Source organism: Ambystoma mexicanum, chromosome 1p, assembly GCF_040938575.1.
Source record: "Ambystoma mexicanum isolate Mex_15411 chromosome 1p, UKY_AmexF1_1, whole genome shotgun sequence".
In the NCBI taxonomy this organism is placed as follows: Eukaryota; Metazoa; Chordata; class Amphibia; order Caudata; family Ambystomatidae; genus Ambystoma; species Ambystoma mexicanum.
This window is the reverse complement of record NC_090921.1, coordinates 675,663,729-675,686,593: the sequence shown is the minus strand read 5'-3', so window position 1 is coordinate 675,686,593 and position 22,865 is coordinate 675,663,729. Positions and strand designations below refer to the sequence as shown.

General features: G+C 49.4%; 1 protein-coding gene across 3 annotated transcripts in view; it reads left to right on the top strand.

The window, feature by feature from the left end:
- Window positions 1-22,865, top strand: part of SETDB1 (SET domain bifurcated histone lysine methyltransferase 1) — a 1,213,210-nt gene that overhangs the window by 66,316 nt on the left and 1,124,029 nt on the right. The window lies entirely within an intron of this gene.

Sequence of the window (22,865 nt, the reverse complement as noted above, 5' to 3'; positions counted from 1 at the left end):
ACCACTGAAACACACGCACATTTCGGACTGTTCAACGGTCAAGTGCTCCATAGTATGGATTCAAGGGCTACACTATTTTAGTTTTTAGCATTCCATTTCCATTTTATTGATGCAGTTTAATGTATCTAATGGCCCAGGTTACATGTCATCACTTACACTGTGGTTCTGTAAGTCACAGCTTTTGCCTCCTTGCCCTATTGCCATTCACTGAAATAAGGATACAGAAGGGGTTTCAAAGCACAACTATATATTTTTTAATCCTAGAAATGAAAGATGATAGCGCTGGCTTGGCTACGGAACCCAAGGTCAAGAATGAGAATTATTTCAGAAAACAAGTAGGCTAAATATTCATTGGGTTGTTCTGCATGCAATACAAGTCAATTACTTTAAATCTGAGTTATCTCCTCCAACAATTTCGAGTATTAAAAACAGCATAAATCATTAAACGGTTCTCTGAAGTGTCTGGCCACCAGTGATTCTTTTTATTTTCAAATCTTTGGCTGCTTGCTAAGCTGTTTAATCGCATGTTCTCTCATTTTATGTGCCATCAGCCCTTCTTATAGGAGTCCACAAGAAAATTGGGTGTACTTGGTACATGCAGAGTCACATTGGACAACATCTCGTCACCCATGCTGGGATGTAGATTTTCCTCTCGCATTGCAATTTAGGCATGGGTGCGTGCCTGTTTTCATATATTAGTCTTTCGTGGTTTGTATAGGGGGTTATGTACTGCTCACCATAATATCCATGCTTACCCCTGTAAATCCTATGTCTTAGATGTTTTTAAATTGTTTTTGTTATCGTTACATGTGTATGGAATTAGTTAACTAGATATTTCCACAACCCATTTCCTGCATCATTTTGTCCTGGTTAGCTCCTTTTTCCAAATCTTAATTTCCAGTGGTAATCTTGTGCATTTGTAATAAATGCAAGTATTGCAGTGTTTTTGTGGAGTTTCTGATAAATGTTTTGTTTTCTTCATAAGGCTTATAGATTTGAAATTAAATCGGCGTGTTGTCAATCATTTTGCAGTATATGTAATATGGGCACAATACATTTGGTGGAACATGGGCATGGGTTGAATATTAATTAAGAAAAGGAATGATTAGTGCCAAGAGATAACAAGGGTGTGGGAAATGGATTAAAATGACATGAAAGAACATCATCTGTTGAGCTTATACGTACACTTTTCTGGAAAGTGTTATTACAGCTCATGCTCTTCACGGAGGTATAGAGAAACGAGTTTCATTGCAAATGTTTGGAAGTGCACGTTTGTTGAATCATTGGCCGTTTCAAAATCGATAAATGGGGTCCAGACCTTTTTGAAACATTGATAATGCATTCTGTTACAGTGAGGACAACATATCCATTGCTACAACATGTTCTTCAAATTCTTTGCGATGGTTAGTCTTGTGATTCATGAGACATTCTGCAATTCATTTACAGACAATTCTGTTAAGAAATCAATCTCTTGATCTACATCACCAACAAGAATAATTTAGGCTTCCCATGGGAGTTCAGTTTTGGTAATCTTAATGTTTGACTGAACCTCTTTCCAAAAGGGTTGAGTTCTACATCAGTCCCACCATATAGCAACAAACGACTCCCATGCCATTGGGCATCTCCAACAAAACAGTAATTCGGTAGATGCACTTTTTATTCAGCGTACTGGGTTGACATACAAATGAAAACAGAGTTTATATTCTCTTTTAAAGTACAAGGCGAGAAGCTGGCTGTGCTGGCCTGAATATTTTCACTTGAGGAGTCCGATATTAGCAGTCTGGAGATAAGGCTCCCACTGAGACGTCTGCACATTTTCTGGGGATGGGGGTATCGCTTTCTATCTTTAAAAACATAAGGGTGGAGTTCTTTTGAACCCAAGACTGGACTGGGTATTCAACTACATTTAAAGTGCTCTCCCACCCTCTAGAAGTTCATCTATCTTCTGCCATGACTGGCAATAACAAAAGCTTCTATTTTGGGTAGTGTGAATGAAAGTTTATAAGTTTCGCAATCTAGTGGAGAGCCCTCTGAGAACAATTTCCCCAACATTTTGATACCCCTCTTCACTCCATGCTGTGAAAGATCATAGATGTTATCAGGAGAAAAATCTGGATTGTTGAAGACCATGGTCCAAGGGCGGATAGGGAAGAAGCCAACTTGTCCTATTCACTTTGGCCCTGTACCAAATATCCCCTGTACCAGATAGCAGTCTACATGTTTTCCAAGGCTGTGGCCACGCATGTAGTGTATAGAAAGAACCATGCATGATTGTTCCAGTCTACCCATAGTGTCTGATAAGCGGTTTAGCCAATCGAAAGGCAAACTCAGTTGTCTAGCATAAAGGTTTTGCAGAAGAATAGGGAGAACTAGACTGCCGTTTGTAAATTCTGTGGTCTGTGGCTATTTTAGTCATGCTATGGGTTTCTTAGCCCAAATGCATCTTAAGGGGGTTTTTCATTGGAATTTCAACATTATCCCTCAGGAACTGAATGGAGATTTCCTGAAAAAGATGTAGAGCTTGGGGAAGGAGCGCCATTTTGACCATCGTTCTCCCTATCAAAGACATCTCATGATTTTCTCATCTATCCATGTTCCAGCATTAAAGATAAATATCAACTAGCGGCATTACAATGGTAGAGGGAGTGATGGGATCTAGTTTTTCTACACCCGGACTTCTCATTGTGGTAGAAGTCCTCTTAATCTCAAGGCTTTAATCATGTTTTTGTTGCCCGTCGCATTTTTTATATTCTTGAGGAGGAACATCATTTTTAATCCTACTGTTTAATTTACAAAAAACCTAGAACGGGGATTAACTCTGTCCTATTGCACTGGGGAGGAAAGGTGTTGTGTGTCAGCTGCGTGGTGAGTAGTATGTGGTAAACCTGATGCCACTACATAAATATACGTCTAAAATGAGAAACCACTTGCACTCCACGCTTGGCCGATGTAATTAGCAAAAATTGCCCATATATACAGTATCCCAAAGTCTTCAACCGATTGGTATACCAGTTTGTCTTGTATTAGGTAAGCCAAAACAGCCAACCCGTGTTTCAACTCGAAAGTCTTTCTCAAGGCTGTACATTCATATTTCATAAACATGTTGCACCATAATAATTGTCACATTAACATTGATTTGACATTAGATATTTGCCACAGTCATTGTGGAGTTGCAAATGGTCACACATGACGTCAAATAGTTATGTGGTACAGTAAATTGCTTAACATCTATCAATACATACCCGCAGGATTCCAGGAAGAGGGAATAAACGTATATACATACAACAATATATTATTACATGGTTGATAGTGCCACTTTGGGTTATGTGATATGTGCTCTTCAAAAACCCTTATAGAATCCCATGCAATGTGGGTACTAATTTGGTGTCCCTAAATATCTAGCCATGGTTACTACCGTGTATATTTGGTATTGCTATTGCCAAAGTGAGTTGTGCTTCCACCACTAATGCTATAAAGATTCCTTATATACTTGTATACCAGGTGATGTTGCCCTTATTTCAGCTTTAGGAAACCATATGAGGAACGTCTTGGGGATATCAACCGTTGAGCCTTTGTGCCCTACATTCCCTTTATAGGTTTGAAAAGGCGTTGCATGCGTTTGAAGGCAAAAACTGAGACAAAAGTCCCTCTACCGTTTCACAAAAAGTAGTGTAACATTTCTTAACACTTGGTCATGCGCTACAGAAAACCAAATTTATACCAGATTGCTGTTGAATCCAACTCAAATTTTTATCATTGAGTGGTATTTATCTATTTCAGTTGGCCCTCTGTGATAAACACGTGTTTCGGCATACACTATGCCTTTGTCAAATCGGGGCAAATCGCAAATAAACCTAATTAATCAATGAGATTTTTCACAAATAAACATGGTAATTCATAGAATTTCGCACAAAAGTGACGCACGCGGCTGGCGCACAGTGTGCGTGTGCAATGTCTGCGCCAGCCGCGTGCGATAAAATCGATTTCCGCGCACAGCGTATTCATGGATTTTAGCCTCCAAAACCAGCCGTAGCGCAGCGACCCTGCAGCAGCGCCAGTTACGCCCCCAAGAACGCCCTCGCGCAAGGAAAAGCCATTAAAATTCCCAATTCACCGCAAAGGGCTGCGCTAACCCTGGACCAGTATACAGGGCTGCCAAACAGCAAACGCCAAGCGGGGAACGTGTATTACTGGGGTGCCGGCGAAGTTCCACATGCGATTTCAGCAGGGTACATGTATTTCTGGGGTGCGGGGAAGTTCCACACACGATTTCGGCAGGGTACATGTATTACTGGGGTGCGCGGGAAGTTCCACACGCGATTTGAGCAGGGTACGTGTATTTCTGGGGTGCGGGGAAGTTCCACAAGCGATTTCAGCAGGGTACGTGTATTACCGGGGTGCGCGTGAAGTTTCACACGCGATAGGCCCTGTGCGAGTGGGGTACGTGTATTTCGGGGGTGCAGGGTAGTCCTACACGTGAATTGCCAGTGTGGGTCCTCCCAGGTGTTCCCTCTACACCCTCCACGGCCCCTGCAGGCAGACCACACCACAGGGGACTACCCTGCACCCCGGGTCATGTCCCGCAGGCAGCCCATCCACCATGGGCATGCCCCCCCAGCCAAGCCACATGTCACCTTGCACTAGTGATCACCAACGCATTACCCCCTTGTACCCCCATCCCCCAGCAGCGCAGGCCCCCTGCCAGCAGGCCCCCACTCATGTCCCCTTGCACCCCCACCCCCCAGCACTGAGGGGCACCTGCCAACAGGCCCCCACTCATGTCCCCTTGCACCCCCACCCCCAAGCAGTGCAGGGCACCTGCCAGCAGGCCCCCACTCACATCCCACTCATGTCCCCTTGCACCCCCACCCCCAAGCAGTGCAGGGCACCTGCCAGCAGGCCCCCACTCATGTCCCCCAGCACCCCCACCCCCCAGCAGTGCAGGGCACCTGCCAGCAGGCCCCCACTCATGTCCCCTTGCACCCCCACCCCCAAGCAGTGCAGGGCACCTGCCAGCAGGCCCCCACTTATGTTCCCCAGTGCCCCCAGCAGTGCAGGGCACCTGCCAGCAGGCCCCCACTCATGTCCCCCAGCACCCGCACCCCCCAGCAGTGCAGGGCACCTGCCAGCAGGCCCCCACTCATTTCCCCTTGCACCCCCACACCCCCGCAGTGCAGGGCACCTGCCAGGAGGCCCCCACTCATTTCCCCTTGCACCCCACTCCCCAAGCAGTGCAAGGCACCTACCAGCAGGCCTCCATTCATGTCCCCCAGCACCCCCACCCCCAGCAGTGCAGGGCACCTGCCAGGAGGCCCCAGCCAACACGTCCTCACAATCTAGATCCCTGGCCCTTATGGCCAGCCTCCACAGGTCAAAGACCCATCCAAGTATTGCATCCACCCACATAGAAATGCCAATTACATGATACAACCCCAATGGCAAGTATGTAAATGAACACATGTCCGTCACACTCACACAATGGGTGCAAGTGAATGTCAAAACCCATATCATGACATGCATGAAACCAATGAGATAATACCACAAATGGAAGTATAAAAAATATATATTAAAGATAACATGAGCGTAAATCAAATTAAACCCACAACAATGGGAATGACAAAAGAAATGGTCCATGTCCGATAAATAATGAAAATTAAGAAAACATAAGCAAAAGAAATGTTGTCCAAAAAATCAAATCCAAGGGAAAATAAAAAGTAAAAACCATTGCTCCATGGTGAGCACAAAAAAAATATTAAAGATGAATCCAATGTAGAACTATGTACAATTGAAGAATCCAGGGTCCATGAGCCCAACTTAAGAAATAAAACCTACCAAAAACTACTACCTAATAAAAAAAACTATGTTCGAAAATGTGGTGCATTGTCCAAACGGTCCAAAATGAAGAAAAAACAAAAGGAAACCTAATAATAACTAACTAACTATTTACAAGGGCAGCGGGCAAGTCCAACGGCTCACTTGTTGATGTCCCGGGCCAGGGCATCATCGAACTCCTGCTCAATGTCCCGGAGGCGGTCCTCTTCCATGGCCCCGAGGGTTCGCAGGGACGATGACCTCTGGATCTCCAGGTCCCTGCGAAATGGACTCGAGGCACTCGGCCCGCCTCAGGGCCTTACGCATGGAGTTCTCCGCCCTGACCATCGTGAGCCGTGCCTCTTCCGCCCGCTGCCGCCCCGCATCTATCGCATGGCCCAACCTCTGCCACACGGAAGACACTTCCCGTCCAGGGTCCTCCTGCCCTCCGGCCGATGCCTGTCCCTCCGATGATGAAGGCCCTGAGCCATCATGGCTCCCACCTTGTTGCTGTTGCTGCTGTGCCCTGCTCCTGCTGCCTGCACATCCTCGTCCAGCTGGGGTGCAGTTGTTGAGGTGGCCACCCCTGCTGGACGTCCGACTCCCGACTGTGGCAGGGATGTGTCCTCCACCAGCCTGGCCGTAGGGTCAGAGGCAGTGTCACCTGGGTGGGAAGATGGCAAGGACGACGACTGGCGAATAGGGGGTTCAGTTGAGGAGGGGTTCGGAACAAGGTCCAGAAAACTGAGGAATCCGGCCCTGGTGAGCTGTCCCAGTGGGTCAACGCGGTCAACGAGCCATGCGAGAAGACATGCAGTCTCTTCATGAAAAGACTGCAGGTCAGCTCGCATGGCACGTTGACGCAACGCCACCCCCACCCAGGACAGGCTCAACCCGGTGCCGGATAGCCACATCCGCAGGGAGAGGAGGGCCAGTTGGTGTAAGCCGATCCCCCTCCCTGAGAACGGGTCTGGATGTAGGTATCCCTGCTGGTGCAAGATGATGCAGTCACAGGATCGGGGACCGGATTACACACAGGCACCTCCGCGGCGGCCTGTGCTGCCTCCTGTCCCTGCCCCTGCACTGCACCACTAGCACCAGTGGAATCCCCACCTCCAGACCCCGCCTCTGTCCCTTGCAAGGCCTCCTCCTCCACCAAACCCCCCACCAACCTGAATGACTCCGTGCCATCTTCCTCCGTCGGGCCCTGTGGGGTTTCAGCTGCCCCTTCGGCTGCCGAGGAGTCCAACTCCATCCTCCGCCTCTTGGACCTCCCCTCGGCAGCTGCGACCTGGGACGCGGCACCAGACTCCTCACTCCCCGACGAGATGACAACCTGGGAGGGGAGCCGGGCCTTGCGTCTCCGGCTGGCGGTGCGATCCCTGCCGCTGTGCTCCACAGCACCCTCTCCGCCCTCTTCATCAGTCGACGCTGCAGACAGGGAGAGATAGGACACCGGCATCAGGGCACTGTACAATGGACTCATACACACATGACAGTTGCACACGAGTGTCATTGTCAAACTTCAGACATGGCATCACAATCCCCAACACACGTCATTTCAAATCACACACATGAGCTATTCCACAGACATATCGCAACAGCCAGCACCATCCATACACATACAACAGCATGAGCAGGCAAAGGTGAGCCAGACATCACATGAGACACAAGGAGTGCACTAGACATTCACACAAGCCACCACACTTGCATGCATGTGTACACCTCCACCAAGTGTCGCAGTGATGAGATCGGCATCCATGTCACATCTGGCAATGTCTTCTACATATCAGTCTCACATGCATCCATGTTGCATGACAGTTGCACACTTGTCAGATACACATACATATGTACACAGTGCAGATACATGCAGCTGGAACCAACATCCATGTGTGACACCACAACCTTGACAACTGACATACACAGTCATTCAAACATGTGTGCTATGTGTGCTCACACATCTGCATTTGGCCTGCATGCTTACCCACAAATACACCATCCATGTGTCTCACATGAAAGGACTTGCATGTGTCAGCCTCACGGCCCTGTACATACACATCCATACATGGCCCTACGAAACCACATGTGCAACCTGCACACTACTGGCACTCCACCACACGCACAGCTTCCAATCAGTATGCATGTACACTTACCGCTCGACTCCAGACGGGTCTCCCTCTCAAGGACCGGAGCGCTGGGCATACACGTTTTGGTCTTCCGACAGGTGGCCCCGGCGCCCCTTAGCATCCGCTGCCTTCAAGAGGCGCCGGGCCTTGTTGAGGGTCATGGACCTGAAGTCCTCCCAGCGCTTCTTGACATGATGGAATTCGCGGACTGCCACCCCCTCCGCGTTGATGGCAGTCACGATGTCCGTCCAGATCCTGGTCCGTCTTGCCTTGTCGGCGCACGACTTTCCGAAGAGGGCATCATACTGCCCCAGGACTTGCTCCACCAGGACACCAACTTCAGTGGCAGTGAAGCTGGTGGCCCTCTGCCTCTCTGCCTGGGGGTTGCCAGTGGTCTCAGATGGTGGTGTGCCCGACATGGCAACCCCAGAGGCAGGAGTGGGTGGGCAACTGGGTCCTGGGGCTGGGCTGTGGAGCGATGGAATCCCAGTCGGGAGTCTTCGGTTCCAGCAGGGGTGGTCACAGCAACATCACCCCTGGCTGACGTGCAGGCAGCAAATGGCAGGGCACATGGGCAGCAGGCAATCGGGCAGCAGTAGATGGCAGGTGGGAGCGTGCTTGGGGCTCTGGGGGGGCAGTAATTCGGCCCTCTGGGCAGGAGCGTGGTCTTCCGTGTGTGAACGCGTGGCCAGCTTGATACGGAGTGATTTGGCACGTGAAAATCTTGCACATTAGCGTGTAATTCGAGGAAAGGCCCTTAGCGCGTAAGCGCACGTACGCGATTTCATTGGACCAAAGGCTCTTAGCGTGTAAGCGCGTCTGTGACGTGACGTGCGTGGGTGTTTCCCTCATAGCACGTGATGACAGAGCACATGTGGAAAAGCTGCCTGTCCGAGTGTCGGCGCGTGTAATTGGAGGAAAGGGCACGTACATGCCTAAGTGACGTGTACGTGTGGGCCGGTTTAAAAGGTACGTGTAGGACGCCATTTCCTTGTACGTGCTTTTTGTGGAGAGCGGGTGGATTCTGGACTTGTCGGTTCACATGCGATTACTTCACAGCGTTTCAAATTCGTACTCCCTGTTACCTCTGACAGCTTTCATTTTTCTACTTTTTTGGGCCTGTTTCCTCAAACAGTGTTCACTTCTCCTTTTGTCCTGTCTCCTTTTGTCTTTTTCCAGGCAGACAGTGAGTTCCGCACATACTTAGCAACTGTGCTTTCCCCGTGTGTCGCGTACCCCTTCAGAGGTCATTGTAGGCTGCGTGTATCACACGTACGCTTATTTTTGTGTTTCTGGGTGCCACAGCGTAGTGCGGGTTCATTTTTCCACACACGTGGTCTACGAGGGGTTGCATGCACGTTTATTTTTGTTTTTGGGCTGCCTGTGCGTTGCGTGACCCGTCATCTTCCCCCAGGGGTCACAGACAGCCTTGTTAGAGCACTAAGGTACGAATTCCATCTAGTACCCTACCCCTTTGACCCCCAATTGCCCAGGACAATAGTTTACTGCTCCTCCCATACGCACAAGAACATCAGTGCCATGGTTGGGAGGCGACCAAGCGGTAAGGGAGGCAAAGGTGGCCGACCTTCAAAAGGTGGACGTGGTGGGTGCGGTAGGGGACGTGGCCAGGATTTGCAGGGTGCCCCTAGACCCCCATGTGTGGAGGACCAATCGGGGACACCCATGCTCCATTGAGGGAAACGTGGCTGAGACCATCCCAGCTCAGCCCCTGTTGGACCAGCCCATTGTGGCACCTGACCTGGCACAGGATGACTCCCTGGCTGACTTCCAGGTCAGCAAGTCTAGGCCACGTGTGGCGGTGCAAGTCGTGGATCTGGGGCAGCTATGTCATCTGCTGCCCCAAGTATTCAGGGTGGTGAGGCTGCAGGGGCAGCTGCAGCTCCATCCGCCCCAGCTCTGACTCTCCCAGCCAGGACAGTGTTGGTCCTGGTCCATCATACTGATGATCCCCCTGCCAACATCACACTTCAGACAATGCCTGCACCAAGTCCTATGGTCAATGTGCATTCGCGCACTCCAACAACCCAGTCCACCGGCGGCGTTAGCCACTCTGGCTCCGCTCCACCTTCTAAAAAGAGGAAGAAGGATGCTCTGGCACAACAGGCGCAGACCCCAGGCACGGCTACACATTCCGGCACGTCAAGGAAGTCTTGCTTTAATGACGCAGAGCTTAATGCACTTGTGAGCTATGTGTTGCAACATAGCCACGAAATGGTGGTGACTTCAGGGTCCAAGACCACACCTGGTCAACGTAAGGCACACTGGCAGACCATCGCCAACCACATAAGTGCCCTTGGATTTGTGAGGCGCTCAGCTGATGATTGCTACAAGCGGTGGAACAACCTGCAACACAGAGCAAAAGACAAGCTGGCCTCAAGTCATGCCGCTACTCTGGTGACTGGCGGTGGGTCTCCACAAAAGGACAACAAACTCACTGAACATGAGTCTGTTGCTGGGACCTTCGTCACAGAGGAACAGATCTGAGGTGTGGGAGAACTACCAGATTATGACACATTGTCCGGTGAGTGCCCACGCGTGTGTGTGTGTGTGTAATGCATGTGTATGTTGTTTGGGTGACTGGTTCTGATGAGTGCCAGGTGAGGGTGTGTGTGTGTGACTGAGTAGTATGGGTAACCCATGCGCTTCATCCAAAACATTCTGCGGCCTTGAATTTGGGTGTGACACTATCCCTTCTGCCCACAGTAGTAATTTAGCGCAACATTACGGCAGTTGCCCTGCATCATGCAACAACATTGTTTGTATTTTTCTGTGATATTTCAGGCTGATTGTTTCAATTCTCCCACTTTTGCAACACATTCCCCAGCCATATTGTGACATATGTGACATGTTTTTGTCAGTGAAGAACCCCACATAGGCCCACATGTGTCACCTTGGTAGTTGAAAGATTTGACCATTCAGGCTGAAGGAGTATTGTCCTGATCACATGATATTTTTGGGCCTGTTTGAATGTGGAACATGCTAGTTGTTTCCTGTCATGTTGAAGTGCACAACCGTTGATGTGTACATGGCCCTGCAATCACTGTATTTTTGTACCCTGGATGTGTTGCAGTGTGTGGCACATGGCGTATCTTTTCACACACTGGCATTTTTCATCTCTTCATGTTCATCTCACATGGATGGGTGACAGTACTCATTCACTGGCATATGGATGTATTTGTGGAATGTACCATGGCTATGGTACATGCCATCTGTGTGATGGCATGTGTCATTTATGTGTATAGGACATGCCACTCACAGGCCAATGTGTGATGGCAGTGCTACCCAGCATGCAGCAAATGTGTTGCTCTTCCATCTTGGTGTCATCAGTGTCGGACGTTTGCCTCCCCTTCCAACTCCGTGACAGTGCATGCATGGGAGGGTTATAGTCATGTAGGACATGTGTAAATCATGTACTGGTTCTGTAGCTTGTCAGGCCTTTTTGTGTGCTATGGTGCTAATACCTGTTTCCATTTTTTGTCTCATGTTTTTTCAGGGGATGACGCACTTGATGCTGGTGAGGTTGAGGAGATGGTGCAGACCCAGGAGGAACCTGAGGCACAACCGGCCACCAGTGGGGGAAGTGGTGTGGTGGTGGGTGAGAACCCACTCTTGCTGCAGAAGATACTGTCAAGGGGTGTGTCTGGGTGCACCTCCCCAGACCTCTATTCAGGTGTTGATTCGGATGATGAGACCTATGTGGCGTTGCAGGTAAGTGTTTCTGGAAGGAGTTCTGTTCTGTCCAAACCACCTGCACCAGGGGTAGAACCCTCTATGGGGATGTCAGTGTTGGTTAGTCAGCCTTTGGCGGTTACGGGTGCAGGGTCACTCCACAACATCTGATCTTGTTCCTGGGCCAGCAGATCAGAGGGCGAATGCATTCCTGCAGCCACAGGCAGAGCCGGCACAGCAAGGCGCAGATCGCCTTGCCCCAAACAGGTGTGGTGCCTGCCGACGCGGTGGCCGTACGCCACCAGGCAATACCGCATGGGAACAATCCATTTACGGTATGGCAACCCAACAGGCAGCATCAGTTGAGATGATGGCTCAAACAATGGAGAGGGTGGCCACTTCCATTGTCCCCCCTGAAAGGCAGATGGAGCTACTACAGCAGGCAACAGACTCCATTTGCCAATCACACAGGGGGGACATGTTGGCGTCCAACAAGGACAGACGGGCGGCAGTGGAGACTCTACGCCAATTGATATCAATAGAGTGCCAGGGCCACAGGGAAGCCCTGAGGGTAGAACTCCATCACCTCAGGGAGACTCTTGTTGACCTTGAGACTTCCAATAACTTGAGGACAGAACAGCAGTTGGAGCGGCTCACACGTTCACTCTCAGCTGAGATGCAGGCAACTCGGGAGGAGATCCGGGCATCACGTCAGGTGCTGCATGGGGATCTCCGCACTATAATCCTCCAGAACGAGACCTTCCACACCCGCATGCTTGCTGCCATGGAGGACCATACCAGGGCTTTGCGTGGGCTGCCTCCCATAGCACCACCACCTCCTGTGGCAGCAGCAGAGGGTGTTCAGAGCGACAGCAGCAGTTCTCCCACATTGGCATAGCCGTGCTGGCCATGAGCCCATGGAGGTGTTTTTTTTCCTAACATCCACACAGGCGGCTGTTGGCGTGCACCCTGTCCTCGGACCTCCTGGGTGGCCCCCCCACCCCCTTGGCCCCCACATGGTCATTTTTGATTGTTGCTTTTTTGCTTTTTGATTTTTGATTATTTTTTAACAGTGTGTTGCCTTGTGTGGCTCCCGTGGGCATCCACTGTATTCCGGCTGGGCACATGCAGGCTTGTCCTGAGTTTGGGTTCGATGCTTGGGTTCGTGAGACACACACCCCTCCTGCTTCCCGTTTCCATGGGCTTGCAAAGGGTGTGACCAAGTGACAGTGATGTACACAGTGATGTTGGGCTCCCATGAGCTGTGTGGGCAGTCTGTAGTCAATACTGTGTAGACATTCCTTGTGTATATTGTTGTATTGTACACTGCATGTTGGAATTATGTATGCTTCTGCTTCCATGTCTCCCTCTGAATTTGCAGGTTCATTCCTCATGTCTTCACAAGGCCGTCTACTTTTGAGATGGAGTTCATGTTGTATGCAGTACACAGACAAGTTTTGAAGCCTGCAAGACTACAGTTGGAAGGGGGCGATGTGGTGGCATATTCAGGTTGTAAGACTACGACTACTTTAACTTAGTACTGTCATGTTTTAGTTATGTTTGAGCTTGTGTAGCTGCATTGTATTGTTGGTAAGTATTTGGTCATGTGTGTTAGTTCAACATTACTGGGAGCATATTGTTTGTGGCCAGTTTCCATTAGGGACACTGTACTTTGTGACACTTGTGTCAGGTTTTCGGGATTGCTTTGTTTGCTCTCACAAAACATGACATGCCATGGTGTGTTGGGTGGTGGTGCTGGGGAGGGGGTTGGGTGACATGGCACTGTTCTCATGTTGTATTTTGCAAGGGGGTAATGCATTTAGCAGCATATGTGTCTTTTGATGACACAGCATTGGTGGTGTTTCTGTAGGTAGGGATGTACACATTGTGACTCTTCCAGGTGACCAATCTCAGGCTGGTATGGTTGTGACAGTACACTGCCCCTTGTGTCATCGATTGTCAGCTGGTATGTGGCAGGGCTGTGTGCACTCCACAGGGGTGTGATTCTAAGTGAAGTAATTAGCCACCAGCTGCGTTCGGGCTGCCTCACCCCGTGCCCTTTCCCCTCCCATGCGCAGCGGGCGTGCATGTGGTTGGGGAAGTGGGGCCACCACCATGTCCACCGGCAGGCCCCGGCGTGTTGCAATGTTGTGCAGGACACATGCTGCCACTATGATCCTGCACACTACTGGGGGAGCGTATAACAGCTGCCCGCCAGAACGGTCAAGGGAGCGAAAGCGTGACTTGAGCACTCCGAATGTTCGCTCAACTATGCACCGGGTTGCAATATGGGCTGTGTTGTATCTTACCTCGGGTGGCGTGGTGGGGTTCCGAATTGGCGTCATCATGTGGGTGCTCAGAGGGTAGGCACTGTCCCCTGGGGAGGTGGTGATGGGTATCATTAGTAGGGTTGTGACATTACTCAGTATCTGGCATGCATACATGTGCTGTGGCATTTATACTCACCGAGCAGCCATGTATCGCCATGCCGCCCAGCTTCTAGGTCCCAGTTTAGGGTTGACATTCTGTAAATGAAACTGTCGTGGGTGGACCCTGGATAGTTGGCATATACTGAGGTGATGATTCCTTTGGCATCATATACTACCTGCACGTTGATGGAATGCCAGTGCTTGCGGTTTCTATAGATGTGCTCTGATGCCCTGGGGGGACGTAGAGCCACATGGGTGCAATCAATGGCACCTAAGACTTTGGGGAATTGTGCCACCCTGTAGAAATGCTGGACGCCAGCCTGCCTTTCTGCAGGTGTTCTGGGCAGGTATATGTGCCTGCGGACTGATGGGCATGCAGTCATGATGGCCAAGACCTGGTGTAGGCAGCGTGACTGCGTGGCCTGTGACACCCCTCCCCCACTATGGCACTTGTCCGCTGAAATGATCGGGTGGCCAAAAAGTACAGTACATTGAGGACCTTCTCCAGGGGGCTGAGTGCTTGGGAGCAGAGGGTGGGTGATGTGAGGTCATACTCCCACTCACTGACCAGGTCGAGTATTATGTGAGGTGGAAACCTGTACCTCCCATACACCTGGTCATCAGGCATGCCAAAAAGGCTGGTTCTGGGTGTGAAAATTCTGGGCCTGACTATCCTCCTCCTCCTGCGGTATCCCATGACCACTGCTGCTAGGAACGGTATGTTCATCCTGGCGTCTGAGCTTGCTTGTTGTTTGCGCGCACTTTTATGCTGCGCGGGTCCACGTACGCCTGCTTCCTGCTGGCGTACGTGTTTCCGGATTAGCACGTCTTTTTGGCGCGTGCGTGTGGGCGTTCCGCGCATTTGCCTCCTGTACTTCCCCACACACCCCAGTAATACATGTACCCCACTCACCCAGGCACAATCGCGTGTAAAATTTCCCGCGAGCCCCTGAAGTACACGTACCCCGCTCGCCCAGGCACAATCGCGTGTGAAACTTCCCGCGCACCCCCGCAATACACGCTATTTTTGACACAGCGGGTGTCCGTGTTTGTCGCGTACCCCTTTGCACGTCATTTGTCCTAGAGGGCCACAGTATGGGACATTCATCAGAGCTGTATATACGGGCTTTTTGTTAGCGCAGGGACGCTACCGCCTGCCTTCGTGTGGCGGACATGTGTTGATGTACATAGTTGACTTTTGGTTTGTGTCATGAGATCGCCATTTCACTGCTGGGAGGTGAGGGTGCAAGGGGAAATGAGTGGGGGCCTGTTGGCAGGTGCCCCTCAGTGCTGGGAGGTGGGGGAGCAAGGGGACATGAGTGGGGGCCTGCTGGCAGGTGTCCTGCACTTCTGGGGATGCAAGGGGAAATGAGTGGGGGCCTGCTGGCAGGTGCCCTGCACTGCTGGGGGGGGTGGGGGTGCAAGGGGACATGAGTGGGGGCCTGCTGGCAGGTGCCCCTCAGTGCTGGGGGGTGGGAGTGCAATGGGACATGCGTGGGGGCCTGCTGGCAGGTGCCCTGCACTGCTGGGGGGTGGGGGTCCAAGGGGACATGAGTGGGGGCCTGCTGGCAGGTGCCCCTCAGTGCTGGGGGGTGGGGGTGGGGGGTGCAAGGGGAAATGAGTGGGGGCCTGCTGGCAGGTGCCCCTCAGTGCTGGGGGGTGGGGGTGCAAGGGGACATGAGTGGGGGCCTGCTGGCAGGTGCCCCTCAGTGCTGGGGGGTGGGGGTGCAAGGGGACATGAGTGGGGGCCTGCTGGCAGGTGCCCCTCAGTGCTGGGGGTGGGAGTGCAATGGGACATGCGTGGGGGCCTGCTGGCAGGTGCCCTGCACTGCTGGGGGGTGGGGGTCCAAGGGGACATGAGTGGGGGCCTGCTGGCAGGTGCCCCTCAGTGCTGGGGGGTGGGGGTGGGGGGTGCAAGGGGAAATGAGTGGGGGCCTGCTGGCAGGTGCCCCTCAGTGCTGGGGGGTGGGGGTGTAAGGGGACATGAGTGGGACAAGAGTGGGGGCCTGCTGGCAGGTGCCCCTCAGTGCTGGGGGTGCAAGGGGACATGAGGGGACACTGCTGGGGGTGCAAGGGGAAATGAGTGGGGGCCCTCTGGCAGGTGCCCCTCAGTGCTGGGTGGTGGGGGTGCAATGGGACATGAGTGGGACATGAGTGGGGGCCTGCTGGCAGGTGCCCTGCACTGCTGGGGGTGCAATGGGACATGAGTGGGGGCCTGCTGGCAGGTGCCCTGCACTGCTGGGGGTGCAATGGGACATGAGTGGGGGCCTGCTGGCAGGTGCCCTGCTCTGCTGGGGGTGGGGGTGCAAGGGGAAATGAGTGGGGGCCTGCTGGCAGGTGCCCCTCAGTGCTGGGGGGTGGGGGTGCAAGGGGACATGGGTGGGGACCTGCTGGCAGGTGCCCTGCACTGCTGGGGGGTGGGGGTGCAAGGGGAAATGAGTGGGGGCCTGTTGGCAGGTGCCCCTCAGTGCTGGGGGGTGGGGTGTGCAAGGGGACATGAGTGGGGCCTGCTGGCAGGTGCCCTGCACTGCTGGGGGGTGAGGGTGGAGGGGGGGTTATGCGTTGGTGATCAGTAGTGCAAGGTGACATGTGGCTTGGCTGTGGGGCATGCCCATGGTGGATGGGCTGCCTGCGGGACATGACCAGGGGTGCAGGGTAGTCCCCTGTGGTGTGGGCTGCCTGCAGGGGCCGTGGAGGGTGTAGAGGGAACACCTGGGAGGACCCACACTGCCAATTCACGTGTAGGACTCCCCTGCACCCCATATATACACGTACCCCTCTCTCGCACAGGGCCTATCGCGTGTGAAACTTCCCGCGCACCCCTCGAAATACGCGCACACGCTATTTTTGACACAGCGGGTGTTCGTGTTTGTCGCATACTCCTTTGCACGTCATTTGTCCTAGAGGGCCACAGTATGGGACAATCATCAGAGCTGTATATACGTGCTTTTTGTTAGCGCACATTTTGGCGCACATTTTTTTCATGCGCAGGGACGCTACCGCCTGCCTTCGTGTGGCGTACGTGTTTAGGCCTGTGCGCATCTTCGCCGGTGCGCTGGTTTGCCCTATTCGATTCCATGAATATGTGTTGTAGGCGAGCGTGTGGGCGTTCCGCGCACTTGCCTCCTGTACTTCCCCCGTGACGCCCACATTTTCACGCGTTGTTCCCCATTCCGCGTGTCACGCCCCGTTTTACGCCTCCTTTTGTTATATGCGCCACGCTATGTGCGCTTTCGCTGTGGCCGTAGCGCACGCCGTTAGATGACCTGTACGCCGGCGTGCGCCAGGCAGATTTTCAGCACACATCCCACATTTTACTCGTGCACGGACTTCCATGAATCGATGTGCGCAGGTTTTGCTGCGATTTTCGCACTTGCACTGCGATTCGCATGCTTGCGCGGGAATTTTCAGCGCACATTAATTCCATGAATCGGCCCGAAAATGTCAAATGCAACCATAAATACAAAATCATTTTAATGACTCATAATTATTAAACCACAAAACGTTTTGTCATGATAGTGTTTCATTATTCCAAATCATTCATTGCAAGCATGATCGGTACACAATCAATGGCATATGCCCAACCGAATATCATGGTTTCCAATACCAGCCCATCATATTTCATTTATCCAGTCATAATGGTTGACAATAACCATGTCGTATCACATATTACAATATTGCAAATTGGTAATTGGATGAGCCACAGAGAGGAAGCAAGGGGAAAGGGTAGGAGAGTTTAGGAATTGTCAGAGAAAATGCACATAAGGGGGTGAAATAGAATAAAAGAACATCAATTAACACTTGTGAAAAATCTCATTTGTATAACATTGAAAGTATAGGTATAACTTTCTTTAGGTGGAATCCCACCTCTTACCCAAGTTCTGTAGCGTCTTTCTCATCTAATTTATGCAATTGGAATGTACGTCATGGGTTAAATCTTGTGGGAATGATGAGGACCTTTTGTTAATTTCTGGAATACCTCGTGCGCGTACTACAATAATTGTCCTTTTCTCATATATCCAAATGTCGTTTCCTTATTAGCTGCTATTACCTCTACGCGCCCATAGTTATGATTGCCCGTTATAAATGTAATTCAAACTAATGTGTTGAGATCGCAAGCCATGATAATTGAATTTCGATCTTTGATCTTTGTATCATCTGCCATGTCTGTTAGGTGCTGAAGTTTTGAATGGCGCTCAAACCGTCACTTTTCACATTGGATTCTATGTGCAGAGAAGGCTCTGTGTTTAAGACAAACGTGGCCCAATCTCTGAAACATCCTTCTACCTACTATCTGTTCCTAATTGTGCTCACTCGTCTAGCGATAAGCATGTGAGAGAGTCTGCCGGTTTAAGGGTTTACCTGAAAATGTTTTTCTCACGTCTGTTCGTTCTCTCGTTCAAGCGCGGTCACAAACGAGTGTATTTAGTTGTTGTGTATTACTATGGTAACTGATGTGGTCCTACTTCAATGTCTAGTATCGTCGCCATATTTTGGGTTCCAGCTCTATCTTTTAAATGGGAGATATGTTGGTTGTTGTTCATTTCTACAATTAATTATTCTACAGTTGCCACATTAGACTGTTTATAAAAGCGATACTCCATTTTCAATTAGCAGTAAATAGCCTAAAGTCCATTATTCAGAAATGAAATTATTTAATTCTACGTGGCTCGCCCGTATTAGTAATTGGTTGTGTGTAGACCCGTACCTCTATTCTCTTCACTTCCGTGGGGTTACTAATTACTGATTTGAACGGTCTTACCAATTAGTTTCAACATTTCTTACCTTATCGTGATGCTTTATTGGTTACTGTTGTATTTATTTGAGGAAATTATTTGTCATATAACACGATAAGTCGCACGCACAACCTACGTCTATTTACCTAAGAATCACTAATGCCCTTTACATAGAGCTATAATTTGTCACAAAATTGTACCCTTATATTAAGGGGTTCCCTTTCAAATCAGGAAGACGTCATCTATATACCTAGTCCATATGACGTTTGCTGTATAGGCTTGGTCCTGTCCTCAAACATTGGCATAAACAAGTTGGCTAATGCAGGGGCATATTTGACGACCATGGCGACTTCTCTGGTTTGTTTGTAGAACTCATTGTTAAAAAGAAACCCATTCTGAAGTGTTGTCAAAAGCATCTCTTTTAGCATGTCAACAGAGTGGTAAATTGAGGCTGAATCTTGCTGGAATGTGTATTCTATAGTTTCTAACGCTTGTAAGAGATTTCAATCAGGCACACAACCAGGTCTCGCCTAGCATGTAGTGCACAATGAAACCCTTATTTGTGTCTATAAGTTCAATATTCGGAATGATATACTACTCATATCACACCCGTCTCAAAATAACCCCCAGCTCACACTGAACCAGGAATCGGGCTAGTTTGTAAAGGTTCATTTATTTATTTAATATTCAAATCACACGTTTAATGTATATAAGCAATTGAATTCAATTATAATGATGCAGCATAGAAAACGCAGGAAAAAGAACAGTTTTGTTTTGTGTACAGATACCGTTTAAGTCAATAGTTCCCCCTGCAAAGTACTGAAGTACAAATGAGCAATCCTATACCACTGTGAGTAATCGGCAGGTATTCAGGAATGAAAGACAATGGGGTCATTACAAGTTGGGCGGTAAGGGATACCGGCCACCGGTAAAACGATCGGTGCCGGTAATCCCTTACCGCCCAATTCCGAGGTCCCTTAGCGGGAGCCTCAAAGAATGTGTTGTCTGACCACGCGTTCTTTACGGGTCCTGCTAAAGGACCAGGGCGCTAATAATAGTACTGCAAACTGCGGTACCGTTATTAGCTACTTCCCCATTCCCATTGAGCCCTATGTGGACTCAATGGGAATGGGGAATGGCATTTGGAATGGGGACTTGCCGGGTCCGCCTAGGGTGGAATGCCGCGGTAAATCCCCACTCCACCAGACCGGACCCGATTTTGGAGGCAGCCATGGCGCTAATAGCACCATGGCTACCTCCAAAGTCGTAATGAGGCCCAATGTCTAGAGTTTAGATGCAATCTTCCCTCCCCCAACAAGAGAGAAAACCGTTTTTGGAAATTGACTCTTTTAAAGACAGGTGAAAAATGGCTTTGTGAAATACTGCAAAATGGTCAAAATGCTTAAATGGAGAAATATTCTGAGGAAAGCAACTCTTAATAAGTCCTAACACACATGCGCAATAATATGAACAACAGTACACACTTCAGATCAGGATGGGATGGAAGAAGCACTTTGAAATGGGCAAAAAACACAAGTAACTTTGGCTAAAATTGCAAATTCACAGCAAACTTTTACTATGCGATATTGGAGAAAAACGGGTCAAATCCACTGTTCCGCGATGCGGTTTTTAGTTGTGGATGTAGCGAAGGATCTTTGGTATCAGTGAGAGTTTCTATCTTTTAAAATTGAAGACGTTATAGAGGTTTTAGTAAGAGGTGTTTTTGCAAAATAGGTGCGAAAATGAGAACAGAAAGCACAGTTTATAAGGGATTTGGACATTTTAAAAGAATTAGGTCTTCACAAACATGCTTTAAATAGGCAGATTTTGCAATTTTAATCAGGAACAGAAACACTTTTGAACTGGGTTTGACAGCTAATTTTCTGATGCAGCTGTCAATCAGTGAGGCCTGGATTCCTCTGACTGCACTGTAGAATCTATGATTTCAGCACACTTTCCTTTCAATAATTCACTGGGAAAATGACTGAATTTTGGCGCCAAAACAGCACTTTGATGGTTGCCAGTGATTAGGAAGCTGTATTTAAGGGCATTTTCGGATTTTAGCCCACTTTTGTGGCATTGATTCATGTGACAGGTAACAACACCCACTGGCATTCTCTCGCAGGGAGTTCTTGCTTTTACCTCAACTTTGCCTGCGTTTGGCACAGAGTGAGGCTCTTTTGTGGTTTATGAACCATGCACAGTTTTGCAGATTTGGCACGCGCAGGGTTATCGCCTCCATTTTTGGCAGATTCTTTCCCCCATTGGCAAAGGGGTGCAGTGTGGCGCATTGGCGTGGATAAAAATATTCCACACTCTAATTCGTGCCTGATTGAGGTATATAATGCTTTGACGTCCCATGTGACCAGTAGTAGATTCGGTTGCCATTCAACTAACGCTAATTTTTTGATTGCTGCTGTTGTGTCCTTCAGATAGGAACTGACTTTGGAGACTGTAGGTGTAGGTCTATGTATGTTATCTATATATTCTGCCATGTTTTCCGTCGCCCACCCGATGCCTCTAAGAATTGGTCGACCTTCTGGGATTTTGTGAAAAGTCTTATGCACGTTGGGCAGGAAGTATATTGTCGGTAGTACAGGTTGTTTAATCTGTAGATATCTTTTTTTCTTCCGTTATTAACCCCTTACGGTACCAACCTTAGATTTGATCCTCTAGTTCTAGTAGGATCTCATGTTTTAGGATGGTAATTTGGTATAACAGAATGGTGATTTATAGCCATCTGTACATAGTCTTGCCTGTTCATAACAACTATGTTTCCGCCTTTGTCGGCTTCTTTTATCATCATATGGACTATAGATGACATCTTCCTGATTTGGAAGGGAACCCAAGAAGACCTAGAGCAGTTTATGATGAGTCAATTCCAATCCGTCAGGCATTGAATTCATTGGGACTAGTAGTTTCACACGTATCAACTTTCTGGACCTGACACTTTGTGTCTCGTAAAACAAACTTGAGACTAAAACATATAGAAAAGAAACAGAGGTGAACTCCGCGCTCTTTGCCAGCAGCTGCCACCATGAACCTTTTAAAAGAAACATTCCCAAAGGGTAATTTATTAGAGCATGCAGGAACTGTGCAGATCAAAAGGAGTTTGAGGAAGAATGTGTTCTGCTGTCAACTAGGTTCAAGGCTAGGGGATACACTAGTAAATGCATAAACAAAGCACAGGACAAAGCATAGAAATTAAACGGAGAAAAAACTCTGACACCAAGAACAAAGGCTCAACAGCATCCGGAAAAAGTGAAACTCATAACCACGTATTGTGCTAACAGTCAACAAATAAGAAAGATTCAAAGAAATTGGACCCAGATATAATGGATTCTGTAAAGGACTTCCCATCTATCATCTTCAGACGGGCAAAAACACTGAAATCCGACCTAAGTCCTTCTCTACTTCAAGAAATTAAGCAAGAACAAGACACTATATGGCTACATCAATGGACATCAGGATTTAGGAAATGCAGCACCTGTTCAGATACGCTTTAGAGAGTACCGAGGTGTTCAAGGACTCAAATGGAATTTGGATCAAGATCAAAGATAATATCAATTGTCGTTCTAAATACGTAATTTATGCCATTAGATGCAAATGTGGATTGATATACATAGGTAGTATGATCTGAGAACCAAGGGTACGAATCTGTGAGTATCGTCTATTGGCAGTCGGGAGGTAACACTGCCCTTGCCCCACCATTGGCAGCAGAAGCACCAATTATGCGACAAGAAGGACATCAAATTTATTGGACTTAAAGGAATGGTTCGGTCAAAAATTTGTATTGCCCCTACGGCTCGGCCATGTGTTTTTAAGCCTAAGTAGCTCGATTTTAGAAAAATTTCCTATGGACCTTACCCGAGTTTTCATCCATTAAACGCACGCGAAAACGGGCATCAGGGAGCTGCCATTTTGTGGTAATCCTATCATTTCCCCCATCGCCCTGGCTGACCTGCTTTTGCGGCACTAAATCATATCCCCCGCCCCTGAGCCTGACATTATGAAAACATTCATATTCCCCGCCTCTCTCTGTGACGTTTCTGTGCTGCGTAGGCAAACGCGCC